Raw genomic sequence first — 12,500 nt, forward strand, 5'->3', positions numbered from 1 at the left:
GAGATGCTGCTCCGTGATTGATTGAAGTAAAGTCTGAATGTCATTAAAACAGTTAGCGCCATCTTTTGACACTTCTTCCACTCCCGTCCTTGCACGCTACACCGCCACAACAAAGATGACGGGGAGAAGACGCTGTCAAAGTGGAGGCACGTAAATAAGACCCGCCCACAAAACGGCGCATCCGGAAGCGACTGTCAGAAAGCGGCTTGAAGATGATGTGTAGAACCACCATTACATGTTATGTAGACCACAAGGAAGTATTTTACATTTAGAAAAAAATAATAATAATATGACTCCTTTGATGCGCCTTATAATCCGGTGCGCCTTATATATGAAAAAAGAAAAATAGACAATTCATCAGCAGTGCGCCCTACGGTCCGGAATATACGGTATTTGTTTGTGTGTTTGAAAAAAATTTAAATAAATTAAATAAATAATTTTAAAAAACTATATATATATATATATATATATATATATATATATATATATATATATATATATATATATATATATATATATATATATATATATATATATATATATATATATATATATATTATTATTATTATTTTAAAAATGTTTTCCTTGATAAAATAAAAGCAAAACTTGATTTATCTCTGTCATTTGTATTAATTTGTTTCTTTAAAAAAGTAGGAATATATCGGAAACGAGACGATTTTTGCAAGACTGCAAATTACTTGCTTGGATAATTTAGATTAACCCTTATCTTTTTGAAGCTGAATATACTGAGGATAACCTGCTGCTTCTAGAAGCCAGCACGAAGGAAGAGTGAGACTTTGGAGCATATATAAAAATAATTTCAAAAAAATAAACTTGTGTTTTAAAGCGTGTGCAAAGGTAGAAAAATCATGTAAGAGCATTTATGATTACAACATTGCACTTTGCAACTTTCTACCTCATTTTTCCTTTCAAGTATTACCATATTTTCTGGACCATAGGGCGCACCGGATTATAATTGAATTTCCAGAATAGTGGAATATGTGGAAGGTGGAATGCTTTAAATGGGTTAAAAATGTGGAAATAGTGTCCTGAGTACCTTGACGGTAAAAAAAAATCTATACAAGTATAACCCATTTACCATCAATTCCTGGAATTTTGGGAAAACCGGGAATTTTTACGGTTTTAAAAAACAACTTTGTTTTTTTCCCCGATTAAGAGGAATGTTTTGACGGTGGAACGCTTGAAGTGGTTTGGAAAATGTAGAAGGAGTAGTTGCCAGAAAAAAGGGTCAAAAATGGTTTGGAAAAAGCGAATTCCTGGAATTTTTTTGGAACATGGAAAAAATTGTTTGAATTTCCAGAAATTTTTAGAATTGTTGAAGTAGAGCACACAATTCCCAAACAGGCTGAATATTTTTAAGTTGGAACAGTTTGAATCAGATGAGAAATGTGGGAATTGTGGAACTTTGGGAATTTGTGGAAAAAGGGGAATTTTTTTTTTAAATGGTAAAAAAATTGAATGCTCTAAATGAGTTGAAATGGTTGGTGTTGGAATTTTTCAAATCAATTAAGAAATGTTTTAATTGAGAAATGATATTAAGGAATTCCTGGAATTTCGGGAAAACCGGGAATTTTTACGGTTTAAAAAAAACAACTTGTTTTTTTTCCCCCAATTAAGAGGAATGTTTTGACGGTGGAACGCTTGAAGTGGGTTGAAAAATGTAGAAGGAGTAGTCGCCAGAAAAAAAGTGTTGGAAAAAGCGAATTCCTGGAATTGTTTTGAACTTGGAAAAATTACTGTTTGAATTTCCAGAATAGCGGAATATGTTGAAGGTGGAATGCTTTAAATGGGTTGAAAATGTGGAAATAGTGTCTTGAGTACCTTGAAGGTAGGAAAAAACTATACCAGTACAATCCATTTACCATCAATTCCTGGAATTTTGGGAAAACTGGGAATTTTTACGGTTTTAAAAAACAACTTTGTTTTGTCCCCGATTAAGAGGAATGTTTTGACGGTGGAACGCTTGAAGTGGTTTGAAAAATAAAGGAGTAGTCGCCAGAAAAAAGGGTCAAAAATGGTTGTGAAAAAGCGAATTCCTGGAATTTTTTTGGAGCTTGGAAAAATGATAGTTTGAATTTCCAGAAATTTTTAGAATTGTTGAAATAGAGCACACAATTCCCAAACAGGCTGAATATTTTGAAGTTGGAACAGTTTGAATCAGATGAAAAATTTGGGAGTTGTGGAAGTTTGGGAATTTCTGGAAAAGCGGGAATTTTTTTTTTTAAATGGTAAAAAACTTGAATGCTCTAAATGAGTTGAAATGGTTGGTGTTGGAATTTTTCAAATCAATTAAGAAATGTTTTAATTGAGAAATGATATTAAGGAATTCCTGGAATTTCGGGAAAACCGGGAATTTTTACGGTTTAAAAAAAACAACTTGTTTTTTTTCCCCCGATTAAGAGGAATGTTTTGAAAGTGGAACGCTTGAAGTGGGTTGAAAAATGTAGAAGGAGTAGTCGCCAGAAAAAAGTGTTGGAAAAAGCGAATTCCTGGAATTGTTTTGAACTTGGAAAAATGACAGTTTGAATTTCCAGAATAGCGGAATATGTTGAAGGTGGAATGCTTTAAATGGGTTGAAAATGTGGAAATAGTGTCTTGAGTACCTTGAAGGTAGAAAAAAACTATACAAGTATAACCCATTTACCATCAATTCCTGGAATTTCGGGAAAACCGGGAATTTTTACGGTTGAAAAAAACAACTTCGTTTTTTTCCCTGATTAAGAGGAATATTTTGACTGTGGAACGGTTGAAGTGGGTTGAAAAATGTAGAAGGAGTAGTCGCCAGAAAAAAGGGTTGGAAAAAGCAAATTCCTGGAATTTTTTTGAACTTGGAAAAATGACAGTTTGAATTTCCAGAATAGCGGAATATGTTGAAGGTGGAATGCTTGAAATGGATTGAAAATGTGGAAATAGTGTCTAGAGTACCTTGAAGGTAGGAAAAAATTATACCAGTATAATCCATTTACCATCAATTCCTGGAATTTTGGGAAAACCGGGAATTTTTATGGTTAAAAAAAACATCTTTGTTTTTTTCCCCTATTAAGAGGAATATTTTGAATGTGTAACGGTTGAAGTGGGTTAAAAAATGTAGAAGGAGTAGTCGCCAGAAAAAAGGGTTGGAAAAAGCAAATTCCTGGAATATTTTTGAACTTGGAAAAATGACAGTTTGAATTTCCAGAATAGCGGAATATGTTGAAGGTGGAATGCTTTAAATGGGTTGAAAATGTGGAAATAGTGTCTTAAGTACCTTGAAGGTAGAAAAAAACTATACAAGTATAACCCATTTACCATCAATTCCTGGAATTTCGAGAAAACCGGGAATTTTTACGGTTAAAAAAAACAACTTTGTTGTTTTCCCCGATTAAGAGGAATATTTTGACTGTGGAACGGTTGAAGTGGGTTAAAAAATGTAGAAGGAGTAGTCGCCAGAAAAAAGGGTTGGAAAAAGCGAATTCCTGGAATTTTTTTTAACTTGGAAAAATGACAGTTTGAATTTCCAGAATAGCGGAATATGTTGAAGGTGGAATGCTTGAAATGGATTGAAAATGTGGAAATAGTGTCTAGAGTACCTTGAAGGTAGGAAAAAATTATACCAGTATAATCCATTTACCATCAATTCCTGGAATTTTGGGAAAACCGGGAATTTTTACGGTTAAAAAAAACATCTTAGTTTTTTTCCCCGATTAAGAGGAATATTTTGACTGTGTAACGGTTGAAGTGGGTTAAAAAATGTAGAAGGAGAAAAAAGGGTTGGAAAAAGCAAATTCCTGGAATATTTTTGAACTTGGAAAAATGACAGTTTGAATTTCCAGAATAGCGGAATATGTTGAAGGTGGAATGCTTTAAATGGGTTGAAAATGTGGAAATAGTGTCTTAAGTACCTTGAAGGTAGAAAAAAACTATACAAGTATAACCCATTTACCATCAATTCCTGGAATTTCGAGAAAACCGGGAATTTTTACGGTTAAAAAAAACAACTTTGTTTTTTTCCCCGATTAAGAGGAATATTTTGACTGTGGAACGGTTGAAGTGGGTTAAAAAATGTAGAAGGAGTAGTCGCCAGAAAAAAGGGTTGGAAAAAGCGAATTCCTGGAATTTTTTTTAACTTGGAAAAATGACAGTTTGAATTTCCAGAATAGCGGAATATGTTGAAGGTGGAATGCTTGAAATGGATTGAAAATGTGGAAATAGTGTCTAGAGTACCTTGAAGGTAGGAAAAAATTATACCAGTATAATCCATTTACCATCAATTCCTGGAATTTTGGGAAAACCGGGAATTTTTACGGTTAAAAAAAACATCTTAGTTTTTTTACCCGATTAAGAGGAATATTTTGACTGTGTAACGGTTGAAGTGGGTTAAAAAATGTAGAAGGAGTAGTCGCCAGAAAAAAGGGTTGGAAAAAGCAAATTCCTGGAATTTTTTTGAACTTGGAAAAATTACAGTTTGAATTTCCAAAATAGCGTAATATGTTGAAGGTGGAATGCTTTAAATGGGTTGAAAATGTGGAAATAGGGTCTAGAGTACCTTGAAGGTAGGAAAAAATTATACCAGTATAATCCATTTACCATCAATTCCTGGAATTTTGGGAAAACCGGGAATTTTTACGGTTGGAAAAAACATATTTGTTTTTTTCCCCTATTAAGAGGAATATTTTGAATGTGTAACGGTTGAAGTGGGTTAAAAAATGTAGAAGGAGTAGTTGCCAGAAAAAAAGGGTTGGAAAAAGCAAATTCCTGGAATATTTTTGAACTTGGAAAAATTACAGTTTGAATTTCCAGAATAGCGGAATATGTTGAAGGTGGAATGCTTTAAATGGGTTGAAAATGTGGAAATAGTGTCTTGAGTACCTTGAAGGTAGAAAAAAACTATACAAGTATAACCCATTTACCATCAATTCCTGGAATTTCGAGAAAACCGGGAATTTTTACGGTTAAAAAAAACAACTTTGTTTTTTTCCCCGATTAAGAGGAATATTTTGACTGTGGAACGGTTGAAGTGGGTTAAAAAATGTAGAAGGAGTAGTCGCCAGAAAAAAGGGTTGGAAAAAGCGAATTCCTGGAATTTTTTTTAACTTGGAAAAATGACAGTTTGAATTTCCAGAATAGCGGAATATGTTGAAGGTGGAATGCTTGAAATGGATTGAAAATGTGGAAATAGTGTCTAGAGTACCTTGAAGGTAGGAAAAAATTATACCAGTATAATCCATTTACCATCAATTCCTGGAATTTTGGGAAAACCGGGAATTTTTACGGTTAAAAAAAACATCTTAGTTTTTTTACCCGATTAAGAGGAATATTTTGACTGTGTAACGGTTGAAGTGGGTTAAAAAATGTAGAAGGAGTAGTCGCCAGAAAAAAGGGTTGGAAAAAGCAAATTCCTGGAATTTTTTTGAACTTGGAAAAATTACAGTTTGAATTTCCAAAATAGCGTAATATGTTGAAGGTGGAATGCTTTAAATGGGTTGAAAATGTGGAAATAGGGTCTAGAGTACCTTGAAGGTAGGAAAAAATTATACCAGTATAATCCATTTACCATCAATTCCTGGAATTTTGGGAAAACCGGGAATTTTTACGGTTGGAAAAAACATATTTGTTTTTTTCCCCTATTAAGAGGAATATTTTGAATGTGTAACGGTTGAAGTGGGTTAAAAAATGTAGAAGGAGTAGTTGCCAGAAAAAAAGGGTTGGAAAAAGCAAATTCCTGGAATATTTTTGAACTTGGAAAAATTACAGTTTGAATTTCCAGAATAGCGGAATATGTTGAAGGTGGAATGCTTTAAATGGGTTGAAAATGTGGAAATAGTGTCTTGAGTACCTTGAAGGTAGAAAAAAACTATACAAGTATAACCCATTTACCATCAATTCCTGGAATTTCGGGAAAACCGGGAATTTTTACGGTAAAAAATAACAACTTAGTTTTTTTCCCCGATTTAGAGGAATATTTTGACTGTGGAACGGTTGAAGTGGGTTAAAAAATGTAGAAGGAGTAGTCGCCAGAAAAAAGGGTTGGAAAAAGCGAATTCCTGGAATTTTTTTGAACTTGGAAAAATTACAGTTTGAATTTCCAGAATAGCGGAATATGTTGAAGGTGGAATGCTTGAAATGGATTGAAAATGTGGAAATAGTGTCTAGAGTACCTTGAAGGTAGGAAAAAATTATACCAGTCTAATCCATTTACCATCAATTCCTGGAATTTCGGGAAAACCGGGAATTTTTACAGTTAAAAAAAACATCTTTGTTTTTTTCCCCGATTAAGATGAATATTTTGACTGTGTAACGGTTGAAGTGGGTTGAAAAATGTAGAAGGAGTAGTCGCCAGAAAAAAGGGTTGGAAAAAGCAAATTCCTGGAATTTTTTTTAACTTGGAAAAATTACAGTTTGAATTTCCAGAATAGCGGAATATGTTGAAGGTGGAATGCTTTAAATGGGTTGAAAATGTGGAAATAGTGTCTAGAGTACCTTGAAGGTAGGAAAAAATTATACCAGTATAACCCATTTACCATCAATTCCTGGAATTTCGGGAAAACCGGGAATTTTTACGGTTAAAAACAACATCTTTGTTTTTTTCCCCTATTAAGAGGAATATTTTGAATGTGGAACGGTTGGAGTGGGTTAAAAAATGTAGAAGGAGTTGTCGCCAGAAAAAAGGGTTGGAAAAAGCAAATTCTTGGAATATTTTTGAATTTGGAAAAATTACAGTTTGAATTTCCAGAATAGCGGAATATGTTGAAGGTGGAATGCTTTAAATGGGTTGAAAATGTGGAAATAGTGTCTAGAGTACCTTGAAGGTAGGAAAAAATGATACCAGTATAATCCATTTACCATCAATTCCTGGAATTTTGGGAAAACCGGGAATTTTTACGGTTAAAAAAAACATCTTTGTTTTTTTCCCCTATTAAGAGGAATATTTTGACTGTGGAACGGTTGAAGTGGGTTGAAAAATGTAGAAGGAGCAGTCGCCAGAAAAAAGGGTTGGAAAAAGCAAATTCCTGGAATTTTTTTGAACTTGGAAAAATGACAGTTTGAATTTCCAGAATAGCGGAATATGTTGAAGGTGGAATGCTTGAAATGGATTGAAAATGTGGAAATAGTGTCTTGAGTACCTTGAAGGTAGGAAAAAATTATACAAGTATAATCCATTTACCATCAATTCCTGGAATTTTGGGAAAACCGGGAATTTTTACGGTTAAAAAAAACATCTTTGTTTTTTTCCCCGATTAAGAGGAATGTTTTGACGGTGGAACGCTTGAAGTGGGTTGAAAAATGTAGAAGTAGTCGCCAGGAAAAAGGGTCAAAAAAGGGTTGGAAAAAGCGAATTCCTGGAAAAAAAATTTAACTTGGAAAAATGACAGTTTGAATTTCCAGAATAGCGGAATATGTTGAAGGTGGAATGCTTTAAATGGGCTGAAAATGTGGAAATAGTGACTAGAGTACCTTGAAGGTAGGAAAAAATTATACCAGTATAATCCATTTACCAACAATTCCTGGAATTTTGGGAAAACCGGGAATTTTTACGGTTAAAAAAAACATCTTTGTTTTTTTCCCCTATTAAGAGGAATATTTTGAATGTGGAACGGTTGAAGTGGGTTAAAAAATGTAGAAGGAGTAGTCGCCAGGAAAAAGGGTCAAAAAAGGGTTGGAAAAAGCGAATTCCTGGAATTTTTTTGAACTTGGAAAAATTACAGTTTGAATTTCCAAAATAGCGGAACATGTTGAAGGTGGAATGCTTTAAATGGGCTGAAAATATTGAAATAGTGTCTTAAGTACCTTGAAGGTAGGAAAAAATTATACCAGTATAATCCATTTACCATCAATTCCTGGAATTTTGTGAAAACCGGGAATTTTTACGGTTAAAAAAAACATCTTTGTTTTTTTCCCAGATTAAGAGGAATATTTTGACTGTGTACCGGTTGAAGTGGGTTAAAAAATGTAGAAGGAGTAGTCGCCAGAAAAAAGGGTTGGAAAAAGCAAATTCCTGGAATTTTTTTGAACTTGGAAAAATTACAGTTTGAATTTCCAAAATAGCGGAATATGTTGAAGGTGGAATGCTTTAAATGGGTTGAAAATGTGGAAATAGTGTCTTGAGTACCTTGAATGTAGAAAAAAACTATACAAGTATAACCCATTTACCATTAATTCCTGGAATTTTGGGAAAACCGGGAATTTTTACGGTTAAAAAAAACATCTTTGTTTTTTTCCCCTATTAAGAGGAATATTTTGACTGTGTAACCGTTGAAGTGGGTTAAAAAATGTAGAAGGAGTAGTCGCCAGAAAAAAGGGTTGGAAAAAGCAAATTCCTGGAATTTTTTTGAACTTGGAAAAATGACAGTTTGAATTTCCAGAATAGCGGAATATGTTGAAGGTGGAATGCTTTAAATGGATTGAAAATGTGGAAATAGTGTCTAGAGTACCTTGAAGGTAGGAAAAAATGATACCAGTATAATCCATTTAGCATCAATTCCTGGAATTTCGGGAAAACCGGGAATTTTTACGGTTAAAAACAACATCTTTGTTTTTTTCCCCTATTAAGAGGAATATTTTGACTGTGGAACGGTTGAAGTGGGTTGAAAAATGTAGAAGGAGTAGTCGCCAGAAAAAAGGGTTGGAAAAAGCGAATTCCTGGAATTTTTTTGAACTTGGAAAAATGACAGTTTGAATTTCCAGAATAGCGGAATATGTTGAAGGTGGAATGCTTTAAATGGGTTGAAAATGTGGAAATAGTGTCTAGAGTACCTTGAAGGTAGGAAAAAATTATACCAGTATAATCCATTTACCATCAATTCCTGGAATTTCGGGAAAACCGGGAATTTTTACGGTTAAAAAAAACAACTTGTTTTTTTTCCCCCCCGATTAAGAGGAATGTTTTGATGGTGGAACGCTTGAAGTGGGTTGAAAAATGTAGAAGGAGTAGTCGCCAGAAAAAAGGGTTGGAAAAAGCGAATTCCTGGAATTTTTTTGAACTTGGAAAAATGACAGTTTGAATTTCCAGAATAGCGGAATATGTTGAAGGTGGAATGCTTGAAATGGATTGCAAATGTGGAAATAGTGTCTAGAGTACCTTGAAGGTAGGAAAAAATTATACCAGTATAATCCTTTTACCATCAATTCCTGGAATTTGGGGAAAACCGGGAATTTTTATGGTTAAAAACAACATCTTTGTTTTTTTCCCCTATTAAGAGGAATATTTTGACTGTGGAACGGTTGAAGTGGGTTAAAAAATGTAGAAGGAGTAGTCGCCCGAAAAAAGGGTTGGAAAAAGCAAATTCCTGGAATTTTTTTGAACTTGGAAAAATTACAGTTTGAATTTCCAAAATAGCGGAACATGTTGAAGGTGGAATGCTTTAAATGGGTTGAAAATGTGGAAATAGTGTCTTGAGTACCTTGAAGGTAGAAAAAAACTATACAAGTATAACCCATTTACCATCAATTCCTGGAATTTTGGGAAAACCGGGAATTTTTACGGTTAAAAAAAACATATTTGTTTTTTTTCCCCTATTAAGAGGAATATTTTGAATGTGTAACGGTTGAAGTGGGTTAAAAAATGTAGAAGGAGTAGTTGCCAGAAAAAAGGGTTGGAAAAAGCAAATTCCTGGAATATTTTTGAATTTGGAAAAATTACAGTTTGGATTTCCAGAATAGCGGAATATGTTGAAGGTGGAATGCTTTAAATGGGTTGAAAATGTGGAAAGAGTGTCTAAAGTACCTTGAAGGTAGGAAAAAATGATACCAGTATAATCCATTTACCATCAATTCCTGGAATTTTGGGAAAACCGGGAATTTTTACGGTTAAAAAAAACATCTTTGTTTTTTTCCCCCATTAAGAGGAATATTTTGACTGTGGAACGGTTGAAGTGGGTTAAAAAATGTAGAAGGAGTAGTCGCCAGAAAAAAGGGTTGGAAAAAGCGAATTCCTGGAATTTTTTTGAACTTGGAAAAATGACAGTTTGAATTTCCAGAATAGCGGAATATGTTGAAGGTGGAATGCTTTAAATGGGCTGAAAATGTGGAAATAGTGACTAGAGTACCTTGAAGGTAGGAAAAAATTATACCAGTATAATCCATTTACCATCAATTCCTGGAATTTTGGGAAAACTGGGAATTTTTACAGTTAAAAAAAACATCTTTGTTTTTTTCCCCTATTAAGAGGAATATTTTGAATGTGTAACGGTTGAAGTGGGTTAAAAAATGTAGAAGGAGTTGTCGCCAGAAAAAAGGGTTGGACAAAGCAAATTCCTGGAATATTTTTGAACTTGGAAAAATTACAGTTTGAATTTCCAGAATAGCGGAATATGTTGAAGGTGGAATGCTTTAAATGGGTTGAAAATGTGGAAATAGTGTCTTGAGTACCTTGAAGGTAGAAAAAAACTATACAAATATAACCCATTTACCATAAATTCCTGGAATTTCGGGAAAACCGGGAATTTTTACGGTTAAAAAAAACAACTTTGTTTTTTTCCCTGATTAAGAGGAATATTTTGACTGTGGAACGGTTGAAGTGGGTTGAAAAATGTAGAAGGAGTAGTCGCCAGAAAAAAGGGTTGGAAAAAGCAAATTCCTGGAATTTTTCTGAACTTGGAAAAATTACAGTTTGAATTTCCAGAATAGCGGAATATGTTGAAGGTGGAATGCTTTAAATGGGTTGAAAATGTGGAAATAGTGTCTAGAGTACCTTGAAGGTAGGAAAAAATGATACCAGTATAATCCATTTACCATCAATTCCTGGAATTTCGGGAAAACCGGGAATTTTTACGGTTAAAAAAAACAACTTGTTTCCCCCCCCGATTAAGAGGAATGTTTTGACGGTGGAACGCTTGAAGTGGGTTGAAAAATGTAGAAGGTGTAGTCGCCAGGAAAAAGGGTCAAAAAAGGGTTGGAAAAAGCGAATTCCTGGAAAAAAAATGTAACTTGGAAAAATGACAGTTTGATTTTCCAGAATAGCGGAATATGTTGAAGGTGGAATGCTTTAAATGGGCTGAAAATGTGGAAATAGTGACTAGAGTACCTTGAAGGTAGGAAAAATTTATACCAGTATAATCCATTTACCATCAATTCCTGGAATTTGGGGAAAACCGGGAATTTTTACGGTTAAAAAAAACATCTTTTTTTTTTCCCCCGATTAAGAGGAATATTTTGACTGTGGAACGGTTGAAGTGGGTTAAAAAATGTAGAAGGAGTAGTCGCCAGAAAAAAGGGTTGGAAAAAGCAAATTCCTGGAATTTTTTTGAACTTGGAAAAATGACAGTTTGAATTTCCAGAATAGCGGAATATGTTGAAGGTGGAATGCTTGAAATGGATTGAAAATGTGGAAATAGTGTATAGAGTACCTTGAAGGTAGGAAAAAATTATACCAGTATAATCCATTTACCATCAATTCCTGGAATTTTGGGAAAACCGGGAATTTTTACGGTTAAAAAAAACATCTTTGTTTTTTTCCCCGATTAAGAGGAATATTTTGACTGTGTAACGGTTGAAGTGGGTTAAAAAATGTAGAAGGAGTAGTCGCCAGGAAAAAGGGTTGGAAAAAGCAAATTCATGGAATTTTTTTGAACTTGGAAAAATTACAGTTTGAATTTCCAAAATAGCGGAATATGTTGAAGGTGGAATGCTTTAAATGGGTTGAAAATGTGGAAATAGTGTCTTGAGTACCTTGAAGGTAGAAAAAAACTATACAAGTATAACCCATTTACCATCAATTCCTGGAATTTTGGGAAAACCGGAAATTTTTACGGCTAAAAACAACATCTTTGTTTTTTTCCCCTATTAAGAGGAATATTTTGACTGTGGAACGGTTGAAGTGGGTTGAAAAATGTAGAAGGAGTAGTCGCCAGAAAAAAGGGTTGGAAAAACCAAATTCCTGGAATTTTTTTGAACTTGGAAAAATGACAGTTTGAATTTCCAGAATAGCGGAATATGTTGAAGGTGGAATGCTTTAAATGGGTTGAAAATGTGGAAATAGTGTCTAGAGTACCTTGAAGGTAGGAAAAAATGATACCAGTATAATCCATTTACCATCAATTCCTGGAATTTCGGGAAAACCGGGAATTTTTACGGTTAAAAACAACATCTTTGTTTTTTTCCCCTATTAAGAGGAATATTTTGACTGTGGAACGGTTGAAGTGGGTTAAAAAATGTAGAAGGAGTAGTCGCCAGAAAAAAGGGTTGGAAAAAGCAAATTCCTGGAATTTTTTTGAACTTGGAAAAATGACAGTTTGAATTTCCAGAAGAGCGGAATATGTTGAAGGTGGAATGCTTGAAATGGGTTGAAAATGTGGAAATGGCGTGGCTCAGGTTGGGAGAGTGGCCGTGCCAGCAACCTGAGGGTTCCTGGTTCGATCCCCACCTTCTACCAACCTCGTCACGTCCGTTGTGTCCTTGAGCAAGACACTTCACCCTTGCTCCTGATGGGTGGTGGTTAGGGCCTTGCAGTGTGTGAATGGGTGTGTGAATGTGTAAATAGTGTGTTGAGTACCTTGAAGGTA

General features: G+C 34.3%; 1 protein-coding gene across 4 annotated transcripts in view; it reads left to right on the forward strand.

The window, feature by feature from the left end:
- Positions 1-12,500, forward strand: part of prkcg (protein kinase C, gamma) — a 111,993-nt gene that overhangs the window by 81,277 nt on the left and 18,216 nt on the right. The window lies entirely within an intron of this gene.

The sequence above is a fragment of the Entelurus aequoreus genome, linkage group LG11, assembly GCF_033978785.1.
Source record: "Entelurus aequoreus isolate RoL-2023_Sb linkage group LG11, RoL_Eaeq_v1.1, whole genome shotgun sequence".
NCBI classification, from domain to species: Eukaryota; Metazoa; Chordata; class Actinopteri; order Syngnathiformes; family Syngnathidae; genus Entelurus; species Entelurus aequoreus.